The following is a 4987-nucleotide window of genomic DNA, read 5'->3' as shown; positions in this document are numbered from 1 at the left end:
CATTATCCCAGACAGGTCCTAGATGTTTCATTGCAGTGAATTCTACACCCCATCCCAAATCCAAATAAAAAATCAATGTGCTTTCTGTCACCACTGATTGATTTGTCTTCTTCTAGGACTTTATATAAATGGAATAGTACCATATTTCTGTGTCTGGTTTATTTCATACATACTATATTATTGGAGTCCTGGAGTGGCTTTGTAGGATAAGCCCTGGACCGAAAAGTCCACTTGGACTGCAAGACCCATAGTTCAAATTCACCAGCACTCCTCAGAAACCCTATACAGGGTTGTTATGAGTAGAAATTGACTCTATAGTCCTTAACAACAATACAATTGGAATTCACCCACAGTGTTGCATGTTTCACTAGTTCGTTGAATTTTATTGTTGAGTACAGGCAGTCCCAGATTATGAATGGAATCTATTCTTGTGTCAAAAATTTGTAGGTCATTTGGAACAGATGCATAAAGTTCTAGTTTATCTTTAACCTAGTGAAAGAAAAGACTCTTAGTTGTCTCAATATTTAAAAGTTGCATTTGCAGGTAGTGAAGGTGATTATGCTGTTGCAAATACGGGTTGGTTCAGGCATTTCACAGTACAAGTATTTTACATGAACTAAAAAGGAATTTTGAGCTGAAACTCTCCTGTTCTGATCAAAGCCAACCATGCTACTCTCAATGTTTGTGGGGGTCTCCGTGGTGGTCTTGTTAACAATCCAATCTCACCCATCAGACAGTGTTTTTACCCATGATTTTTCCCATTATTGTGACTACAAAGAATCACATTTTGTAGAACGTCAGGCCTGTTCCAGTTTTGTTTAATTGGTTATGAATCAGTTCCACTGGTTCAAATCAGCTCAAAGCCTTGGTTATAGAGCAAGTAGGGACTGTCTGTAAGTTGGATGTTCATAACCCAGGATTGTCTATATTATTCTATTTGATATACCACAATTTGCTCATTAAAAACACTTTTGATGGAAAACTGGAATATTCTAGTTTATTTTTGTTGTTAAAGTGTTGTCTAGTAGGTTCCAACTCACAGCAAATCTTTACATAGTGTCCGAGGAGTGGCTGGTGAATCTGAGCCACTGACCTTGAGGTTCAAACAGACCTTGTGGTCCAGTGCATTATCCCAGAGCACCATACCAGGACTCCAGATTCTACTAAATGAAAATATAGAGTTCTGGTATGGCGCTGCAAGATAATGCACTGGATCTCAAGGTGGGTTTAAACCACAACGTCAACAGTTCAAACTTGTCTGCAGCTTCTCAGAAACCCTATAGAGAGTCACTATGAGTCAGGACATACTTGACAGCATTTAACAACAACAAATTCTGATATCATAAACATTGGTATACAAGTCCTTTTCTGGTCATATTTTTTATTTCTCTCAGGCAGGAATTCAGGAAGAAAATTCCAGGAACATATTGTTATGTGTGCAGCTTTATTTGAAATTGCCCATCTGTTTTCCCAAGTGGCTATCCCACTGCAGATTCCAAAGAGCAATGCATGCTCATTATAGAAGCTACAAGTAATAATCAATACTTACTAATATAAGTGCTTTTAACTTTAGCCAATCTAGTGTGTAGGATGTATTATCTCATCACAACTTAATTTTCCTGATGACTAAGGATGTTGGGTTTTTTTAAATGCTTATTGGTTATTCATATTTTTCTGTAGAGTATGTGTTCAATTTTTTTGTAGAGGAGGGTAATCATAGAGAGCTGTTATTAAATAAAAATATCAAAATGTAAACACATTGCTTCTTAATCTAGCTTCCATCTTAGTCTATACAATTCTGAAGGCATCGTTTCCATCTCTCTAACCCTTTGTGAAAGGACCCTTGGCAGCATAGCAGATTGTGAGCGTGACTGCTAACCCTAAATTTAGCAGTTCGAGTCTACCAGGGAGAAAGTTGAGGCTTTTGGCTCTTGTAGAGATTTCCAACCTAGGAAACTCTATTCAAGGTCATTATGAGATAAAATCAACTCTGTGGCACACCATCAAAAACAACAACACTTTATGAAGAATTCTGTGTGCTTTGATTTACACTTTGTCAAAATGGCAACTTTGAAATTTTCATTGGACTTTGTTTGTGTGCTTTGTAAATGGTCTTTAGAAACAAAAAGAAGACTGAAAGGGAAAGAACAGGGTTGTCAGATGGATATATATTCTTGACGGACACAGGAGATCATAATGGCTTATTATTAAGAAGTTTTAAGAACATTAAAAACAGCATTAGTGAGAAAAAGGCTAGGAAAGTTGTGCAGACATTTTTTTTTTCCTCCATGACAATGCACCTGCTTATTCTTGAGAGTAACAAAAGTGTTTGTTTTGTTTTGTATAAGGTTGTTATGAATCAGAATTGACTCAGTGGTATTAACAACAACAACAACTGAGTTTACACATTAGTTGGGGTATTATGTGGTTGGAATATTTATTTATTTCTATTGAAGTGAAGAAGAAGAAAATTATGGGGGGATATATGAGACAGTGTTTTGTCCAGAAAAAAAAAAAAAAAAGATGCAAATAGATTGATTAAATAGTTCTTCTTTTAAATATTATTATTGATATCACAGTACTAAATGAAGTATTAAAAAATGTTGAGAAACAATTAAAATGGTATGGGAATTTTGCATCGGTTACTTGGCATTCTCTTTAGAGCATCGTTCACTTCTTTGTTCCTTAGGCTGTAGATGAATGGATTCAGCATAGGGATCACCAGAGTGTAAAACACTGAAGCCATTTTATCAATATCAAATGCATGAATGGACTTAAGCTGCAAATAAATTAATAGTTGTTGTTGTTATGTACGGTGGAGTCAATTCTGACTCATAGTGACCCTGTACAGTGTTTCCAAGGCTGTAAATCTTTACGGGAGCGGAAAGCCTCATCTTTCTCCCACGGAACAGCTGGTGGTTTCATATTGCTGACAATGAGATTAGCAGCCCAATTCATAACCACTATGACAAGTAGGGTCCCATAAAACACAATCACCACTGTCAGATAGGAGCCACAGGTGGAGAATGCTTTATAACTTCCCTCAGCTGAGTTCATTCTGAGGCTGGCCCCAAGAACCAACATGTAGGATACAAGAACAATCAAGAGGGAAGAAAGCAAATTACAAGATGAAAAAATAAAAATGATCAATTTTAATTCATGTGTGTCAGAACAGAGCATGGACATCAGTGACAGACAATCACACTAAAAATAGCTGATGATGTTAGAGCCACAGAGGATGATTTAAATAAATTAATTGTGAGAAATAGGGACACAAACGTGCTGTATAGATATGGAGCAAGTACCAGAAACCAGTATGATTTCTCCCCCATGATGACCATATAGAAGAGAGATTTGCAGATGGCCACATAGCGATCATAGGCCACTGCTGATAAAATAAACAATTTGGTGATGATGAAAATCTCAAAGGATGATAGTTGGGTGGCACACCAATTGTAAGAAATTGTATTTTTGTGAACTACAAAGTTTGCCATCATTTTTTGACCAATGACACTGGAATAAGCAAAATCAGTAATTGATAAATGTCTAAGGAAAAAGTACATGGGAGTGTATAGTTTGGAGTCCAAATGGGTCAAGATAATTATACCCAGATTGCCCACCACTGTGACCAAGTATATGAAGAAGAATAGTCCAAAGAGGGGTGCTTGGAGTCTAGGGTTCTTGATCATGCCCAAGAAAATAAATTCAGTCAACTTGATCACTGCAGTATAATTTTGTTTATCTATATGGTTCACCTCAGTACCCTGTAAAAGATATAAAAGTAATGCTACTTATGTTTGAGATATCTATTGAGACAACTTAAAATGTAATATATGATAATATGATAGACTTCCGGTTGGGGCGATAGCCACAAAAACCAGTAGGGTACGCTCTGGTGAGTAGGGGGATCTCATGTAGGAAGCGCTCATAGAGCAATTCCAGAGCTCCAGATCTACCATAAGATTCAAGACATCAGTTTCCCACACTTGCAAGTGAAAAAAAAAAATCATGATATTAAGGAAAATATGAGTGAGTTGAGAATCTTGAGATGGGACTCCCTCCGTGACTACCCTGCCCTGGCGGCATTTGGAGGTCAGGGCTAAGGCCAGTCTGGCTCAGAGAATGGGGCTAGAATGATGCAGAAGCATCTGCAAAAAAAAAAAAAAAAAAAAAAAAAAGAGAGAGAGAGAGAGAGGCGCCAGAGACTATACATTTCTCACTCTGTCTCTCCCTGTCCCATCTTCATTGCACAGCCTGGACATCAGGCAGGACATTTTCCCACTCTACAGAGAGAGGGAGCTTGGCGGCGACTTATGACATCACCTGCAGAGCTGAGATCCAAAAGTTTCCCCAGCTGGACCTCTCGTGTCAGTGCACCTGGGAGTAGGTTCTGACGGCAGGTGACCTGTGCGGAGTTCCGAGGCTGTGGGTCTGAGCGGAAGCAGGGCGCCTTGCCTTTCTCCCTATTAGTGTCTTGGGGTTTCGAGATGCTTTCCTTGCGATTTGCCAAGCTCCCTGCGCAGGACCAATTCAAAGCAATCTGTAAATCCCCAGCATAATAGGACTCAACCATCCCGAGAACTGCGCTGTGCACACGCAGATATCTAACTGACCTTCAGAGACAAAAATAGTGGACAATCTTTCTCCCATTAACTCCCCAATATCTACCTGCACACCTCTACTGTAGTGACTTGAGGAGGGGCCTGAGAGAGTGGTCAGCTCCGCCCCTGCTGGAGGCTTCTAATTACACTGACACTGATGGTGTAGTCAGGACAGTCGGCCACAGATTCATTTCTGTTCCAAAATGGTGATTTTTGTCTATGCATTTATATTACTTCTGCTTTTGGTCCTTTTAATCATACATCTTTCCTGGAAGTGGGAGATTTTTCTCCTTACATTTTCCAAGAAGAGACAGCAATCGTGGCCATACAGTCAAGCTATAAGCATACCCCATAATATTCCACCACTGAGACAAGACCCAACAACA

The sequence above is a fragment of the Chrysochloris asiatica genome, unplaced genomic scaffold (genome assembly GCF_000296735.1).
Source record: "Chrysochloris asiatica unplaced genomic scaffold, ChrAsi1.0 scaffold00599, whole genome shotgun sequence".
In the NCBI taxonomy this organism is placed as follows: domain Eukaryota; kingdom Metazoa; phylum Chordata; class Mammalia; order Afrosoricida; family Chrysochloridae; genus Chrysochloris; species Chrysochloris asiatica.
The sequence above is the reverse complement of the archived record's forward strand: the minus strand, read 5'-3'. Positions refer to the sequence as shown.